At 37.6% G+C, this 20564-nt stretch overlaps 1 protein-coding gene across 1 annotated transcript in view; it reads left to right on the top strand.

Annotated features, from left to right (window-relative positions):
* LOC139142791 (WD and tetratricopeptide repeats protein 1-like) overlaps positions 1–20564 on the top strand; it is a 354040-nt gene that overhangs the window by 115117 nt on the left and 218359 nt on the right. The window lies entirely within an intron of this gene.

Genomic DNA, 20564 nt, shown 5'->3' with positions numbered 1-20564 from the left:
GTCCGGGTATATATAAGAATTGGAGACTGCGGAAAGGCAAATGACGTATATCATCAAAACATTCCATATTGACTAGATCTTGGAATGTTGTTTTCGCCACCTTTGTTTGAAGTGATAATTTATTACCAAGCATAATGGCTCAAATAAGAGTTACAAAGAAACCTTTGTGAAAGGTATATATCTGAGCACGCTTTGCAAAATCATTGGCCACAGTCAAATGAAATCTTCAGGATTTTGCCGCTGTCATTGAGATGGAAATCTCGAACAACTTAAGTAAAATTACAGAAATCGAAAACACCCTTTCGTAGTGAAATTCCGATTTCACTTTTCTGTATTTACAGTTGTGCAAAACCCAAAACATATTGTCACTGTCTCCAACAATGCGATTAATCCCACGACAGCAGCGCTATTAAGTGATAAAAAATGTTTCCATACGTGAACACGATGGAAAATTACCTAACTCAACAGACATACATATTGTTCCTTTTATTAGTGCATATTGTATAATGTTGAAATAATTGATAGATCATCAATAATTGGAAATATGTTTTATTAACAACCAATTTGCGTTTAGGAGTCTTTCAGGTCTCAATTTACAGTCTTTATTATCTCTACATTCAGTAGCATCTGGGTTTATAGGTCATATGGCTAACAAACGTATTGGTATGTCAGAAAAGGACTGATTGTCCGTCGAAAAGGATAGATTGTTCTCCATTATCCAGAATAAACAGATAATCGACATGCAATTATTGTCGACGTTGATACTTTACTGCTCTCGTCAGGGCAACAGAGTGTTTCCGCTGCCTTTTGCACGATTTTCATACATAAGGACACTAGTATTCATACAAACACATAAAGACAAGGGGACAGACACACAGGTGCTTGCTAAAAAGGGCATAATTGTATCAAAATAATTCAACTTGAAATTAATGATATTCGAAAAGCCTTAGTTATTGGCGAACACTTTATAAACTATTATTTAGTTTAATGCGATTTCCATGTAACAGTTACAATAGAATGCACGATATTGACAACAGACATTTGTGTTCATGACAAATTAGAACCTTTTGAGTCCGCTGGGTTTTTTTAAAATGAACTGCTTAATTGCAGAAAAATGTCATGCACATATTTCATCGCAATACACTGGTACATAGAATATCTTCCTTTGTCTCCCGCACTGCTGAACGATTCGTGAAGCTGAAAACATTATCTACGCCTTAACTTCTTCATTGCATTATGTGTGCCTTATACAATTCATCATTTTTATAATATGCCTCGAGAACAGATATAGGGAGCATAAAGTTTTACAATTCGTTTCTTGTCTGACGCTTGTGGTGTAAATAAACTTTTTATCGTCATAGTTTGGTGAAAATAAAAGATTGATTTTCCTCGTAGAGTTAACACAGGAATGGCGGTGATTTTGAATTCCAATTGCCCGCAAATATAAGATATTTCGTCACTCTAGTACAAAATACGCAGGGTGACTCCTGACTTCTATGCCTGAAAGTGTCGTTTAGTAAAGTTTTAACGAAGTTTAACTCTTTCAATTTCAAGGCACAGGTGCAGTTAGCGTTGATGCTGCATGTTCAGCCAAGCAACTCGCTATTAGCTCACAAATCCGTCCTTTTCCTGATGAGTTGTCAACCAGCTGTTAGTGATTAGGTACCGTTCAGTTTTTACGGCGGGGGGGGGCGGCAAAATCCAGGGGGGGTCATCACAATTTTGGAATCCGCAAAGAGGGGGGGGGGGTCATCGCTTTTTCACTGGTAGGAAAGGGGGGGTCACCACATTTTCAAAAACATAATACCAACAATAAAGTTCACTTTATGCCATTGCCATGATCGACCCTCTTTACCGGCAGGCCGCCTTCGGCGGCCCACTACAATAAATATACATTATGTATTACCCATGACCCTCTTAACGGGCAGACACCTTTGGCGGCCCACTCCAATTAGGTTTACTTCATGCAATGGCCATGATCGACCCTCTTTACCGGCGGGCCGCCTCCGGCGGCCCACTCCAATAAATTGACTTTATGTAATACCCCACGGCAATCTTAATGGCCGTGCGCCTTCAGCGGCCCTGTCCAGTAAAGTCTACTTTGGTGGCCCACTAGAATAAGTTGACTTTACGTAATGGCCCATGACCCTCTTAACAGGAGGGCTGCCTTTGGCGAACCACTCCAATAAAGTTCACTTTATACAATGTCCATGGACATGAGTTGTCTATGGAAATGAAGTTAAAAATTGCCTTACAGTCGTCCTAATTAACAGACGTTTCAATGGATGTGGCTGAGAAGTTTGTGCACTGGCATCTCTGCTACACGAATAAAGTGTGCCGCGTACCGGAGTTCAAATCCAAATCATGTGGGTAAATTTGACATATGGGTTTTAGTTATTTTTAAGCGGGGGGGGGGGGGGGGTCATCAATTTTTTTCGTCTGACAAAGGGGGGGGGTCATCTTTTTTTCACGAAAAATGCAGGGGGGTCTATATTTTTTTGAACACCGGCGACAAGATTTTGCCGGCCCCCCCCCCCCCCAGCCGTAAAAACTGAACGCTCCCTTACTGCAAACAGCCTAAACTAATCGACAGGATGAGGTTGGGCAATGAACAGATATTTAGTATTTTCTTTGATATGCTATTGCTCTGGACATGAAAAAACCTGACAAAATGGCCACAGTCGGATGAAACGACAATATCTAAGCTCAGTGTTTGATGAATTTACAAGCTTGTTAAAATCTCTCCAAAATAATTTCCTCCGCTCTTAAAGTCCGCGTGAATGAAGTGGATGAAACGGATCTAATCGTCACCTATATTGGCAATATGACTTTGTATATGATATCACAGATACCACTATATGTGTATGACTAGTATTGTGTATACAGTCTTCTTTAAACACATTTATTCGTACATCGAACCTTATATACTCACCACTGAGCTCCGAGGGTCTGAAACACGCATGACCGATGACACATTTTAAGGCCTCTGTTGGACACGTTGTGCTCATCGGAATTTCAAGTTCCCTTCCCTACGTCTCATACTGCTATTAAAATGAATTTACATATTCCTGTCCCGTGAATGACCGTGCCTGTACACTTGATACGCTGAACTGCTCCACACATAAACCATACTACGACCGTGAGTGCTGGTCTCTTGTGTGAACCTGATGTGTACGTCGCCCTCAGCGATTAAATATGTTTGTTTATATTAAAATTCTCCTCTTTTGCATATTAAAATTTCAACTGCTATCATCAAGCTTGTCTCATGACCCTTCTTAGAGCGCTGCTTGTTGTCATTGACTGTACAAATGTACGGATAGACTAACTGTTGGATTTGCATACACATATCAATCTTTATTTGTTGCTGAACGCTTAAATTATCATGAAAGGGGTGCTGCACCTGTTTACTACCAAAATCTGGCGCTATCGAGTAAACTTGCACAAATACGGTGCTTCTCCTACCATGTCTCAACACGTGCACGCTATTCAGACGGTAAAACTGTCGATGTTTCTTTCGAAAATCCAATTTGGTAGGCCATGCTGTATTTACTGTCAACACGGCGTGGGCGCATATGACATGCCAAGAAATTCCTCCCCAAACACCAATCACTATTGATAATAATGTAACCAACACAGGCTGGAAGTCAGTTTTAGTTAGAAGTGAGCAAATCGGGGACCATTTTTCATGAACGCTTCGTTCACGTGACAAAAATCTGACAGGCTCGGTGCAAGTGTTCTGGAGGTACTGCTATACTCATGTTACAAATGTGACTATGCGTGGCAAAGGGCCATGGCATAAGGCTGCGGCTCCGCACTGCTATCTGTCTCTGCCATCCCCTATGTCATAATTCCATGCCCGGTTATATTGTCTGATAGAGTTGCAAGGCAACCTTCTTGATCATCCTTCCAGCGATAACACAGCAACTGTATCAATCCATCAAGAGCGGTTGATTCAAATTCCATAATACACCACGAGTCTCACCTACTGCCTTGATGGAATAGGGCTGTTCACAGTTTACGTCACTGTTCTCTCATTAATATGCAAAAATAAATGTTTGTCCGCATTTTTAGATTACGCTTTTGAAAATTGCGCATGCAAAATCGACGAAAACAAATCTTAGTAGACGACTGCTAGTGTAACAATGAATACTAAAAAACATATTCACAACTCAGAGTACAAGCTGCAAAAACGGCCATGTATGCAACAGTGATAAAATTTGTCCGCATTTCAAGCTGCGTGTCCGATGTCGCGCGCGTACAGCTATATTTAGTAACAAACCTGTAACCGTGAACAACGCTATTCTCCACTAAATTCTTATCGATTCTTTCTGCAGCAGTTGGGAACTGTACAGCAATCACATCCATCTGTGGGACGGTAGTATACATAACTATCCATGTTCTCTCTGCGACAAGTAGTCATGTTTGCATTCTTCGCAGTGCTCATCAATGATCTAATCAACTTCTTGCAAAATGAAACTGGCATAAATTTACTTTATCAACTTCATTGGCATCTTCGGATCCAAGTCATTTGAAACAGTGGTGGATTATACTCTGCACTAAAGTCTACACCGAGATTTCGGATCAGAAGTGTTCGGCTACATGTGGATGTCTTGACAGAATCGGCCACTCTCGAAATGATACACTTCAATCAACTCCACTCATGTAATATCTAATATCAATGAATTTGTCCAACCAAAAGGTACCTGCAATTTCCTCAGATATTCATTGCAATCTGCATATTGAACGATATGCTCATTAACTATGCCTCAACAAAGTTTACTTTTGGCAGAATATGCAAAAAATTGAACAGAGTTTTGTTCATTTTAAATTCCCGCCATTTTCAAAATTTTGCCAAGTTAGAATAAAACGGAGATTTTTTGTCAAAGTGGAGCGAATCCCTTACCCATACTTTCAGTGGAATGCACCATGTCGTATTTGTAAAGATTAAAATGTGTACATGCATCATTTACGTTGTTTATCATGTAGTTGTATGCTGTTTATCATGTAGTTGTATGGCCATATTAGGGTGTGGCACCCGTTTATTATTTGTCTTACTGAAACCTCTGCATGCAGTCCCGCTCACTGGATAATTATGCTTGAGTAAACATCTCTGAGTAAGAACATTTATATGAACTGATTTTAATCTAAATATAAAATCATGAAAATAATGCCAAAAGTTGTAGCTCATGTGCCTTTAATGCCTTCCTTTGCTGATATCAGCTGTTCATGGTCAGTTGTTTAATAAAATTCCCAAATTCCAATATATACAAACATGATTGGATCTAATTTGGGAGAATTTGATCTTTATATTTTTCAAATTTCTCAAAAGTGTTAGGTACCCTAAAGCTTAATGTTGCAATATTACAAATTACTAATAAAAACAAGTGTATAACTTAAATAGAAATTAAAGTAGATGAGCTTACATTTGAAGATTAAATCGACATTACTTCACCATCCAATTATACCTAAATTAGTCCCAATCGAGTTAACATTACCTTTATACATCTTGACACTCGCAAGCGCGGAAAATGTTTCCAATTCCCGCAGTGGAAAATTTTATTCCTCTCACCTGATTGGGTATTGGTATGGTTGGTTGAATACTCACGATTTTAATGACTCACTTTTAGAAAGGGTGAGAATTCAGAGAGAGAGTGGAGGACACACATGAGTGCTTATTACTCATGGCAAAGGCGGGTATGCTTTATTTCATATGTGCCATTGTATGAGAAACGTTTTAAAGTATCATTTATTGATTATATTTGTAACAAACAAACAAAACAAACAAATAAACGCCGTTCTTTATTGACAAATATGAACACAAATACATCCCTTTATTGGTTCTTTCTTGAATACGGAAAAATCATACGTAACAAATAAACAAGCACGTGTAAAGTCAAACAAATAAACAAGGAGGCAGAGTTCCCTGTGCTAAAATCTCTCACTGTGTCTCAAGAGACTGATCTCAAAAGGAGCCATAACACGAATTTCAACCATGTTAGGGAGGGGGTCAAGAAGTTGCGGCTGTGGCTCCCATCCGCCATCTTTGTATGTCATCCCCGTTGGGACCATGTTTTACTGTGCCTCCAGATAAAGAGCAATCTACAGCTAAATTAAGTTAATGTCGACTGGGCTAGAGGATCTAACAGAAACTAGCAGAGAGTCTACAAAATCGGCGCCTGCGGCTCCTCGCTGCAAAATCGTTTGTTTATGCATTCGAGTTCCTCAGGGTTGCCATACCGTTGATGTACACTGAGTTAGGAGGCCAGAGTACTTAACGCCTGTGGCCACTTAATGCCATCTGTGAAATATATTTTCACTTCAGGGCCACTGCCTCACCGTCATTCGAGATCTAGGGCAAGCTATAGTCAAAGTGCCTACTTTGATTTGGCTAGGAGAGTCAAAAACAAACAGGGAGGTGGAGGTTCAAAATATCGGCGCCTGCGGCTCTTCACTGCCAATTTGTTTGTTCATGCCTCAGGGCTACCTCAGGCTACCTTTTAATACCACATGATTGATAGTCAAATGTTGCTGTAATCAGTCTTTCCCACGCTTTTACAGTCAGCGTTATAGTGTCCACAACCACAAATTGTTTATGATTGTCAGTCATTGAAACACGGCTGTTTCATTTAAAACCTTCGAAAAATAGTTTATGAAAGAATTTTCTGTCTCGTAGAGTGATTTATAGGACCTGGTATGATTTGCATTGACTAAGTTGGAGGCCCTCCTTATGGTACTGTAGAATTGTGAAGCCCCCTGCTGAACACCCAGTTTCTTTTTCGTCCCCTCCCCCAATTTTCTCCTCCGCCCTTTGCCGTTAATTGTGCTCGTTACCTTACAGACATTTTTGGAAAAAGCTTTATCTCAGAAAAACGACAAACATTGAGAATTGCGCTTTAACACTGTATCTGGTTGGAATTACACCATCAAATATTACGGACGGTATCCATTTCAAGATTATTTGATTATCAGAGGTGAAACGCAAACTCTGACCTCGTAACGATACATCCTACCTACATCCTTCCTAATACTTACGGATATATTCCATATATTGCGTTAAATATCGTTTCTTATGATTTGATTTCAATTTAAAGACGACATCCTTCAAAATCTTCTGAGACGGAGAATGTTACATAGAGTATCACCCCCCGTAAAGCATATGCAGTCACCAGAAGTCTAGACTCTTGTACACAATTAATCTTCATCACCTGTACAAGATCGTACTAAAGTCCCGCTTCTTTTGGTAACTCCTGCCGAATTACGGTAAGAAACAATGTCATGTTTTGATTGTACAGAACTATAATATCTACATTATCTGTTATTATTGGCCACAAGGACTCGAAATGAAAAGGTATTTATCAATTTTGACCGGCAATCAACGAAAATTTGGTGATACATGGCGCTACTCAAGTTCCCGATATAATTTTGTCCCACATTCGATAGGCAATGTTGAAATTTACACCAAGGATAAAGATATAATTACAATTTAAACCCCAGGTCGAAAAGGCCCGAGATCGTGATTAACTATGGTGCTAAAAAGATTATTAGGTGTTTCTGTCTTTTTTGTTCTCCTTTGAAATTGCAATCGTTATATAAATACATTGCTAGATTTTTGGATTAAATCTAGTCAGCACCGGGCTTTAAGTTTGTGGTCGGTTGTCGCGAGATACGTTTACTCTCTTCAGATGTCTTATCGACGTCTAAAATACAGAAACTTTGTGAAAGAGTATCAAGTTAATTAACAAGAACGTGAATGACGCATAGCATTCAACTTCATTTACTCGTATGTTCATGGATGCTACCTTCAAAGAAATTGTGCCAATTACAGGCAACCTGGCACATCAAACACTCGCGTATTAAATTTCCGTGTTGGGCAATCATTCATGGCCGGGATATTAAACCTTTCATCTGTTTTAACATTTACACACAAAAGAAGAATGGTATACACTCATACAAAATAAAACTGTAACCTTGATTCAAATATTGACAACCCCAACATTAGCTGATATTGTAGTTTTAGATTTGTTAAGTCGCTGAAATGGGTACACGTTTAACATCCACGAACCTAAGTCACGAGCCTAATAAATCACCACAATAAAAGTTCCTATATTAATACTCTGGAAAACAGCGCATGCAGTTTGATCTCTAATTTTATTTTTATGACATCAAATTGCAGTAATCATGTTCATCGGGCAAAAAATCAAATCAAATCTCGTGGACAATTACCTTGGTAACCGTTGAAATCGTCCTAGTACGGTCTTATAAATAAGTTGAAAGGTATGTTGTTTTAGGCAACAATCAGGAAATGAAAGTAGGTCACTTCGTCAAGTAAAAATACAAAGAAAATACTGAAGACTTAGCTCGTTTCTATGACAATTCTTTCTCTTTCGGTTCTGGTGGAACGTCTGAAAGCGCTCATGCTGATACCATGCTATATCGTCATAAGCTGTAAGTAGTATAGACAAGATTGGAACTAATTTGGGATAATTGGATTTTCATATTTTGCAAATTTCTCAAACTTGTTAGGTGCCATATAGCTGAATGTTGCAATATCGCAAATTACTCATAACAAAGCAAGTGTGTAATATATAACGAAAAGCAGATGAGATAACATTTGTCTATTATATCGACATTATTTTACCATCCAATTATCCCAAATAAGTTCCAATTCTGTTTAAATGAATGAGCATGAAAGAGATATTTGAAGCAATACAAGGTCACTATATTTAGTCTTTTTCACAGTTTTTTGGAATGGTGAAATTTGATCTGAAACGTAATTATGAAAAACTAAGAAAAAATAATTGATTTTTCTGTGATTGTGTAATACTTCTAGTGAAATGAGTTTCTAACACATGACTGTGTCTATATCATTAAAATGCTCATCTTGACTGTATACGTTGAAGAACAGAGTGGGTTGGTCATCTTCAATCATTTCAGTTCTATGCATGTTTTGAAGGGTCGCATTTTTTGATTCATTAACGTTCAAGGGTCGGCATGTTTTAATTCATTAAAGTTCAAGAGTCGGCATGTTTTAATTAATTAAAGTTCTAGGGTCGGCATGTTTTAATTCATTAAAGTTCAAGGGTCGGCATGTTTTAATTCATTAAAGTTCAAGGGTCGGCATGTTTTAATTCATTAAAGTTCAAGGGTCGGCATGTTTTAATTCATTAAAGTTCAAGGGTCGGCATGTTTTAATTCATTAAAGTTCAAGGGTCGGCATGTTTTAATTCATTAAAGTTCAAGGGTCGGCATGTTTTAATTCATTAAAGTTCAAGGGTCGGCATGTTGTGATTCATTAAAGTTGAAAGGTAGGCATTTTTGATTAATCAAAGTTAAGGGTCGGCATGTTTTAATTCATCAAAGTTGAAAGGTCGACATGTTCTGATTCATTAAAGTTGAAAGGTCGTCATGTTTTGATTCATTAAAGTTGAAAGGTCGGCGTGTTTTGATTCATTAAAGTTGAAGGTCGGCATGTATCATAAAAAGTTCTTATGCATTAAAGTTATGTATTTATTAGTCTAAATATGCACCAACAGTTGTCATTATGCAATAGCTCTGTAAATTTGTAATACTCCGAAATACTGAATTTCGATACTTGAATTGTGCACTGGTAGGCTAAAGTGAAAAAGTGTTCAGTTCTGGCCGAGAACATACCAAAATTATCCAATTGTCTGATAAAGATTAGAGGTCACGTGTGTTTGGCTAATAAGACAACAAATGGGCTGATTGGCTATTCCATTGAGGTAGCAATCGCGATTGCTATTTAGAAAAAAATACAAGCTAATAGGCCAATAAAGCAATAAATCATTGTCTTCGCCATTTGTCAGATAAGATAGAAAAATGTGTGAAGTTAGTTACAATATATTACACTTTGGAGATAGTCATGTCATTGTTCAGAAGAGCTACCACAGAGTAAAATATATAAATTAGAAGGGCGAGCCATTCGGAAAGGGAAAAGGCAATACTTTTTAGTACAATGTTACGTGAAGGGTCATGATATATTTTGTACATGTATTTGGAGGAGGTTCGCTGTATTTCTGCATTGGAAGATAATCTCACATTCAAGCAATATGCAATGATTGTAGAAGACCACTCATCACAAGAGATCTTTACTCAGTGTCGATGGCCCTAGAAAATTCTATCCTGGGATCGATCTTGTCTTTCATTTCTTTAAAAGTGTACTGCTGTCATATTTATCCATCTACCTTCGGAAAAGGTAGATGGATAATTCAGTCTTCTAATCTGTGTTCAGAAATATGTCTTTATGGTCTAACCCATAAATGAATATTTCTTGATGTAACCTTTTTTGTATCATTCTTTTTGCCAATCCTGTAACCATTTATATATATGGACATGCTCATTGTCCGAAATAAAGAATTAATAATAATAAAAAAAATTAAGATATCGAAAACACACAAACTCTTGCTCCACAAAAGTCCCTCAAAACATGAGAAACGACCAACTTCGGAAAAGGTAGTTCGACAGGGTTCATCTTCAATTTAAACAATGGCATATTAGACTATGGGACACACGACTATACTTATATTATACTTCTCGCCTTCTTTGGTAAATTGTTATTTTCCCGACGCTTCGCATGTTTTGTCATTGTTTAGCGTAGTTTTCACTTTCTTATTTTCTTTATTTTATTGCGCCTCAGGTGAGAAATTTAAGTCCAGTCCCTCATGATATAATAATATAACTACCTATGCCCAATGTAAATCTTTTCGGCGGCATAACAGGTATTAGATAGAAGGAAATCCTTCCTTTCCTTATATATTATGACTAGATTATTGAAAATTAATGGCAATCGTTTTAAGCTCTAAAACATCTGTCAATTCATCGGAAAATCGCATACAAAATTTGCCATGCCCACCTGTTTATATTTTATGTACGTGATACAAAATATTTTACTAATATAGGTTAACCCATTCTTTTTCACTAATCTGAAAATATTATGAAATGAACAACGGTAAGGATATTTGCCATGAAATTAAACATTTATCGATATGTCTTCGTTCTCAACAACTCAGTTCACTGAGAGATTTTTTGTGTAATTGTCGGATGAAAATATTCCTAGTTTGATAGTAATTATTTCAGGGATTTTCAGAAATCAGTTTGACAAAGTAACACTGTAGGTTAGTAGACATATGCAACATGGATTACATAAAACGCAAGAATCATATGAAAACATAAGAAATAACGCAAAGTTCTTCTGTGATGACTTTATAGCTCAACTTTTGAAATCATCTTACATAGCGTAATGAACCGATACCTTCATATCTGTAAACAACTATCAAAAACCACTTAAATAGGGATGTGCTGATCAAGGTTTGTTCTTTTTTTCATAAGAGAATACGTGAGCCCTGTGGAGACAGAGTGGGAGTATCCTAGGTCATGACCTCGAAATTAATAGACATTATCACTACCGTTAACGAAGTTGACTTCAAACACATTTCCAAAGTGTTTACATGTGTGCGTGTAATTTGCTAGTAGCTGCGCCTGGTGTACAAGAGAGGAATCCACTGATAAAACGGTTAAAAGAAGCAGCGCGATGTTAAGGTCACCGTGTAACAAATTCTAATCAGTACATTTCAAGGTTTGCATCGCGGCGCTGCGGAGAAGCAAAGTCGTGCGTAACAACGCTAATCGCGCGGCTTAGGTCCCATGGTTACGAAAGCAAGCGTGTAATGCTCTTACAAGGTATTCTGTATTTATTTAGAATGACGACTTGATCCAGGGACTTAAATAAAATATCAGAATTAAAGTTAAATATCACATAACAATATCAGTATCATGAAACGACTTCAAGCACTTCGCAGTGGTAGCAAGCGATCCGAATACGGCAAAAATCTCCCGTTTAAAATTGATCCTTTAAGGTAGAATGGGCCTCGGGGACAAATTTTTGGACTGTAAAACTTTTACAAATCTTTTCTGATCTTCCACTTGTTGGGGTTCATTTTAAAGCTCTTGATATAAGAAAACTTTTCACGTAGTTTTTAAAAAATCAAAAGTTTTAATTTTCTCCAGAGAGTTAACACGGGGATGGCAGCCATTTTGAATATTGGTAAATCTTGGCATAGAGAAAGATAGATAGAGTGGCAACGGGTATTGTTTAAGGCGTGAAGCGATTACGTAACCCATCCATGTTCGCCTCGCCTCAGGTTGCTCTCGCCTCTCTTTTCCGAAGAGTGCCGACCATGAATCCTTCGGTAGTTTTCGGATTTTCGCCAATTGTTAAGCGAAAGTATGTTCGGCAAAGTTTGTGTTGTTGTTGTCGTGCGGTGCTGAGCAGAATTGACATGCTTGCGAAAACGGGAGTGTTTTGAGCTTCAGGAAAACGAGTTTTTAACCGTTTTAAAAAATCCTCTCCTATTTTTATGAATATATAATGAGTGTGTTTGAACAAATTTGAAAGTCTTTTATCGATACTGTCTGGTTTTACTCAATGGTTTACGGTCAGTCGTACCCTCTTTTACACGTGCGTCAAGGAAGGACATGTTTATGAAACTGCTGCCGTGTTATGTTTTGATTGGCGTGAAGCAGTGTTTCTGGCCTGAGAGCTCACAAGTAACTATGGTTGCTACGCGACTGGCAGTACGATGCCATCTCATCGTATTTTTCGCATAATCTCATGTATCATCAACCACAAACAAAGCCTCCAAAACGTTTAACACCTTTGGAGCTCATTTTTATATGAAAAGCCAATAGTCTACCGAGACGACCATGGAACAAAAGGCATGCAAGTGTTGCTACTCTGTCTATGTTACTCTGTGATCTTGGGTAATGTGTTTCTCTGGTACCACAATTTGCATGACCCCCCCCCCCCCCCGATTTTCATTCTTGATTTCGAAAGAGAAACGTTAAAAGATTCGTTGAGGAAAGTTTGAGCAAAAGTTCAAGTTCTATCCCATGCATGTTGATTTTAGTGGTTAAAAATTTCCCGTTGCTTTACATTTTCGTATATATTGTTATATATTGTCACAAGCCTACTGAGGATTTGCACACGAAACATTGACGTCACAACCACTGAAACAATCTGTACTTTTACAGCGTGATCTGTACTTTTTAGCACAAGTCTTCTTGCGTCAGCAAATTTGAAAGCCAAAACAAGTCAAGGCAAGTATTAATTCAACACCTAAGGAATAAGCTTACATCTTAAGGCAAATCATGGTTTCTTTGAAGAAAATATATCAGCTTCCACATTATGATATTAGAGAAAAGTGTCCGATGCACGTACATAAAATTCTAACATACCTGGAGAATGTTTTGCAAGTTAGTGGTTCTATGTTTATACTGATCACGTTGTATCAGTTTGTGGTAATAGCTTTTGAAAAAATTCTCTAAACGACTACCGTCAATCTTTGCACTCTAAACGACAACCGTCAATCTTTGCATCGCATCAAGAGATAATGAACGATCGATTTCTGAGTGGAGCATCCACAACTCGATATATCACCGTATCCGATTTTTAGCCCTCACCCTCCGAAAGTTTATTACAGCTCAGAAATACACTAATCAAGTGATCACAAGAGGAACAAGGCACGAGACGCTTTACCACGTTCAGTTATCCTTAACCGTCGTTACACTTCGAGCCACGAATAGCAAATTTGTCTGAAAATGGCATCAGGATTTTTCAATAATATTGCAATATTTGCACAAAAACAAAGTTGGATTAACTGTTGGTATGGAAACATGTTAAAAGATAGCACAAAAGGTCATTAATACATAGTCCATCATATCTCCAAATAGGCAACAGCGATTGTGCGCATTCGTTTGATTCTGTTATGTACAGTTGGAATCAAACACATTTTACATAGTGATGTAAAATATAATTTACTCCATGTAAGAGTCAGCCACAAACATACCCTATTTCCAAAAGCTGTTACTGAATTACTTCACCATGGAAACATAGTCTGTTGCAAGGTATTTTGCATAAATGTCAAAATTGTTTGGGGCCGAGAAACATGTTTACAACTACCCTCCTACTACAATTTGAAAAGTTTCCCCTTCTCAACCCTTTCTCAACCTTAATTTCACTCTCTATCTAGGAAACTCCTCGCATGCCCTCTTTTTATTGCAAAAGTCTCCCTTCCTGCTACAATATTTTACCGTGGATGATACGCTCTCTGAAACACACCACCAAAGTCTGACCACAATCAATGACCCACCATTAACCCTTTGAGCGCCAGAGTCAATTTTGTCACCTTTACCAAAATATACACCAGTCAATTTTTTTTCGGATTTTTGCCAAAATTTTGATAAAAACTGTAGCCAATGAAATGTGATGTCCATTTTGTTCGAAATTATCAAAAAAAAACCCTTGAAAATTCATAAAAATTTGTTAAATGTTGCATCAAAATTTTGGTGGGAAAAATACAGCACTCAAAGGGTTAAATAATTTCCAAAAGATCGGTGACAAACAGCGGTATGAAGTTGTCAGACTCTCCCAGAATACACTTACACTCATATCCACAATTTATATTTTAAGCGGCTATATGGACCCTCGTTCAAGTTTTTCCAATATACGGAAAGTTGAGAAAGCAAGTAAATGTAAAACTACATTCAAACTCAAATTTCCCTCTAGATGTAAAATGTCAAAGTTGTTGCAGGAGAGACACGTGTCAATTACCAATATTTTCAAACAAATTGAATATTATTTCTTTCACTAAAACGGCTTTGACCGTAATTCGGTGTATGAACGTTCAATAGATATGCAGGTGTTAGCTGTTTATATTGAAATATTAGCATTTCATTACAAACATTCACAAGTAAAGCTCAACGTTTGACTTCACATCAACAGTTACGTCTTATCGATTGATAGAAGAAGTTTCAATGAACAGACGTCTCTCAATTCAATGTCAGTATTTCGACTCTTAAAACGCTAAAGTGGTGATTATGATTTCTATCTATAGATGATGTGTTAAATCACCATATTGTGCAAATTTCTTGTTGACTTTAAATGGAAACTATTACACCGGTAAACTGAAAACTATATCAGTGTTATTCCTAGCCTTTACATCTGCTGTTGCTATTAGTAAAAATCTCTAAGTATCAGTTGTTTCTTCATTGGTACTCATCATTCCCGTATCGAAAGTAATTCGAAAAATGCCCTCGTTATTGTGGCTTATGACAACAAACGACAATGTGCAATATGGAAAATGCCGATCAACAAAAAGTATAATTCTTCGGGTTCTTCAAGCAAAACAACATAGCCTACTAGGCATTTTTCATATATCATACGCAGTAATTTTTATGAAAATGAAATTCGGGTAAATTTACATCGGCGGAAAGAAAGAAAGAAACAATCAGACAAACAAACAAACAGAAATAATGTACATTGTGTTTAAGTTCAAGTTCTTCACTTTGTAATGAAACGAGAATACAGGCTGATGAAGTGCTTTGTTAAAAGGGATAAAACGTCGCTACTTTTCGTTTTTCAACATATTTATTCTGTATCTAGTTTCAAGGTCCACTATCTTAAGCCATTCGTAACCATATTTTGACTTCAACATCATAATTTGCTATGGTATAGATTTGGACCTACACGGAGGAAATGGGATGAAAAGACGTAAACACTCCTTGTAGATGTTATCCACATTGATTTTGATAACTTGAACCCAGGTGAATGCTAAGCAGTTAATTGTGCTAAAATGAGCTAGTTACGTACACAAGACAATGTAAAAACATACGGAAAAGTGCCGAAAGTAACTGTAAAGCTATTGACCTTTATACTTTCTGAAGTTGGAGGCCCAATGTTTGAGCTTTTCCACATTCATTAAACTACATGTTTCGGCTCCTTACCAATGTCCCTACCCACTGTACTCGACTCTTTCACAACACGGACCATGATGACAGCTGTGATCAACGAGACTGTCCTGCACTCAAATTAAAAAGAGTTTGCTTAAATAAACCAGGGCTGTTGTAAACTTCCCATTTGACTCATGCAAGTCACAGCTTGCCGTACGGCAACAACATTAAGGAATCCACGGTTGCTGGGCAAGAGGTAGAATAAAAAAAAGCTTCTGAAACATTTTGAACACGCGGAAGTATTTTCCGATTTTATGTGATTTAGAATAGGTATTTCAAGGGATCACATGACTGTAAATTTGAATACCTTCTCAGAAATAAGGTTTCCTTCCCGTGTACAAACGCTGCAGTGTTTCCTGTGGAAATTTGCGTGATCAAAAGCAGTAATATTAATCTTGCAAAGAGCAGAAAGAGTATCTGCGATTGATGTTTGCGAGTCTAGATCGTTTTTGGATGCGACGGTTTTCCGACCGTTTGTTGATTCCTAGTCAAATATCCTTCAGAATCTGTAACAAAAAACTAGAATGGATAAAAGAAATAAGATACAGAAGTTTCCAGCTCATTATTATGTCACTTGTCGGTGCAAATTTCGACCGGAAACACCGCAGTACTCATGCAGGGAAGATAAAAAGAGACTTTTAGGCATTCAGATTGAATGTCACATGATCCTTGTTATTGATTACAAAATACACTGTCACCACAGCATGGCCTTTCGGAAAGCATTATGCTTTAATAGGGATATGAGCTCAGTTGTTTGCATATGATACATTGTCTGGCAAGGCCCGGCACATTGATGTAAATAGCACACATAATATAAAGAATGGAGAAGTTAATGGTTTGATTTATTGACAAGTAAACGTTTCTTAGCTGAGAAAGGCAAACACAAAGACATTATTGTCTGCACGACTGATCTAAAGCTTAACCAGTTAAGCTCAATTAGTGATTTGCAATAAAGAGTCTTATAAGAAAGTAGCTAGTATTCATCAAATGGAACGAGTGGAATTGACCGTTACTCCAGAAGAAAGTTTTTGCTTCGGAGTTTAACGTGTCTATATAATATTGCTCCGACAAAGTCTAGAGTTGATCAGCCGACTATTCTGCTGCCATCTTTCGGTGTGTTGTACAGTGACACTTGTTTTCATTATTTTTTGATGTTCTTGATTTTTACGTATTTTATTGCACGGATAAAGCATGCCAATGAACATAATCAAATACTCCATTGAATGATACTGTCAAAATACATTTAAATGATCCCACCTCTTTTCCCTTTGTTTTTGTTTTTCGTTTGTACAGTTTACTTTTGACAGCATTTTATTTAAAGTCGCTGAAGGCCTCCACTTGCCGACCTTTGGATCCTTCCCAACCATCATTTTCTCTTGGAAAAGAGTGAGTTTGAAAGGAAAGGTTGAGATGTGTTAGCAGTGTATTCATAACGAAATATACTGAACGATCCCTGTTGGTGTTGACCCTAAAACTTAAAAATAGAAGTTTCACTAGAGCTTTTTGCTTTTGGAATGAATACAGATGCCATAAGCTACCTTTTACACCCATCTTATACAAAAGGAAACAGGCTTTTACTAAGAAAAAACCAACTGGATTATGTTTCACTCATTGAATCTCGCAACGCTAAAATATTCCATGCGCCATCGCTTACTAATGATGTGAAACAAGACAAGCCCTTCATCAGATGTGTCATATTTTGTGGGCCGAGAGCATGTAGACAATTCTTAAGATGTCTTATATCGCGAAGATACATATTTTCTTTAATGTTTAAACTAAGCGATTAAGATTTCGTCGTCATGGAATCGAAGTGAATCATCAAAAGACAAATGTTGTCCCCGTAAAATGTGATAAGCTCACACTTCAAAGGACGAGTGCATGCTGGTCTGTCATTCATTTGACCGTATGTATAGACCGCCATGAGGCGCGTCAGAGGTTCCACCTTAGCTTTACTCCGGCGGGTTCGTGACATCAAATGTTAATATTTTGAAGGCAACTAAAACAGCAATAACGTACGAGTGGAGCTTTGTTGTCATTTCTGCCTCGACATGAGTAAACGGCGTTGGAATGATAACTGACATAAATTCAAAATCCTTGCTCTCACATTCAATTTTTAGTCAATCTTTTAAAAGGACTACGATTGTTATACCACGATACGGAAAAAGAAAACACATTGCGGAATTAAAAACCTCTCCGCTGTTCAAGGTGACTCTTTGTCTCTGAAACTTTGAACAGTAAAAAAAGGATTAGTGCAAGAGCGTGTAAAACTATTGAACGATCTGATGAAAAACGTAAATAACAATACCCTCTTTTAAGTGGCATTATGCTGGACAGGGTCGCACATTTCTTGGCTAATTTGAGTAAGGCTAGATTTGTCTTTACAGGACGTGCTTGAACGTGCATGCTCACATTGACTTCCCTGTCTTTACTGTCCTTGTCCATTTGCTGCACGATGCGAGATTCATTAGTATTCATTTATGCAAATTGTATTAATGAGTATTGTTTCGGTATTAAAATTGTATTGTTATATTCATGTACCTCGTATCTTACATTGTATTTGGTTGACGGTACTTTAGATGGTACTAGTATTATAACAGCTGACGGGGAGTTCACCGTTCTAATACATGTACACTGGTGGTTATTTTGATATAAGGTTTCTTTGTGTTCTCACTATACATCGATTATTCCACACTGAGTATTCGGGTTGTTATGTTCTCCTTCTTGCATCGTTAACAAGTATACTCAGTATAGACATGGTATCATCCCTACTGAACGTTTACGACATTAGGAACGGTTCAGATCCCGGAATGAATACCAAGATCAAAATGGGATTTTCGAAAATGAGGTTGAACTAATGGGCTCAAAACATTGCTTTAATAGTATTCTTGCGTCTCAATTTTTTTGGTGACATGGTAATATCACGTGATTATTGCGTAGCTTGAATAGCGCAGTTGGTCAATTTTTATCGAGACACTTAGCCGAAAATATTGGAACGAAGTCTACCTGCCGATCTAAACGAAAACAGTCAATCGATCTCCTGAGAAGCAAAAAGCTAAAGGACATATGATTAATAGGTATTGGTAAGTACGGCAAGCGTTCTCTTTTTCCATAAGTGGTTTCAATTTCTGTGGCTCTGTCCAGGCTTATTGCACATCTCATATAACAAGGATTCAACCGGGGAAGAGGAGTTGCACTGCCATAGGCGGGATATGTACCTAGATTTTGACCCCTTTTCGCCTCATGTAGACTTTAACCCCCCGCGCTTTACTCGGACATTTCATGGGACACACTGGTAGGAGAATTCGACTGGTCAATCTCGGGGGTAATGGGCAAGTTAATTGTTGTGCACAGATTATCTCAGTAGGCAAAACAGTTGGTTGAGGAAACCTTTATCATTGTGTTGGTATGGGTCTGCATAATGACATAATCACTGACTGCAACCATTTTATGAATCAAGCGGTCAGAACCTATCGACTATGCTTGGCATGTAAAACGACGAGATTTATCCTCTTTAAATCGATGTTTTTATGGAATAGCAACAAAATAAGATTGACTTAACACTTTCCTATATTCCAGTTAAATCAAAATTTAATTTAAGAATACGTTTATTAAAAAACAACAACAATGTGTTCAATGAACGTCTAAAACCGAGGGCGTCGTAATAGTAAATTAAGGAAACACTTCTACTTGCTTCGTATCTCGGCATAGAGCTAAATATAATGTTAACTATGAACATAGTTTTTCCCAAAGCTATTCGTGATGACATTTACTCCTGTTGTATTTGCACTTTACAGTCGCGTCAACGATTTGCCGCAAGCGTCTCTCTAACTACGTAAACAGCTCTTGTCAAGAAATTCCTCAGGGAATGTTCATTGTTACAGTGAAAATGACGCCCCCAAACGTAATTCTTCTATTTTGGTGTTAACCTCCTCCCCTTTCCCAAGAAATAGAACTCTCTATTGCGAAATGTATTTCATGATACCCAAGTCGTCAATTCTGTATGAAGAAACACACATACTGTGCCAAGTGTATGCGTACATCGCACGCAATCTTCCATTGTATTTCGACAACTCTATTCAGACAGTATACTGTATTCTAGCATTGTGCTACAATTCTGTGATTTCGCTAGTTCTGTCATATTTTGATCCATTGAATAGGAGAGATGTTCCACAATGAACTCGAGGCAAGTTCAATGCTCATAACCATAGTGAGTCAAAAAGTCGAGGGATAGCCAGTAATTTCAACCTTTAAAAGTGTATTAACTCTATTCATTTTGGCAGCATGATCCATATCTCGCATCTAATGATTCTGTGATGAACCCTTGCATTTCCAGAAAATGAGCTTCCTTTTCCAATAGGAAATAGGACACGATCCCCTCCCCGTGCAAACGGAGGAACTACGTTTTGTTCATTGCAGCTTTTTTTCCTGGCCAAGTTCCCTTTATAAAACACTATGAATGTTGAGATTATACGTAAACGTCAGCGAGGCTGGCCCACAAGAACAAGATAAAGTCTTTAAAAGAATGCATTAGTTCTTGAAATCTAACCAATCAATTAATCAATCAAGTCGAGATCTCCACTTTTGTGCAACCCACTGATAGTTTTGTGTATACTGGATTCTTAGAATCGCTGATCAGTAGGTCGAACTCTACAAACATTTCATAAAATTTACGATATGTAGATATAGGACTGTAGCTAGAAAATACAGAATGTTTGAAACACAAAAAAGGATAGATTTTTAAAGAAAAGACATCTGTCTTT

This window comes from Ptychodera flava, chromosome 10 (assembly GCF_041260155.1).
Source record: "Ptychodera flava strain L36383 chromosome 10, AS_Pfla_20210202, whole genome shotgun sequence".
Taxonomy (NCBI): Eukaryota; Metazoa; Hemichordata; class Enteropneusta; family Ptychoderidae; genus Ptychodera; species Ptychodera flava.
The sequence above is the reverse complement of the archived record's forward strand: the minus strand, read 5'-3'. Positions and strand labels throughout refer to the sequence as shown.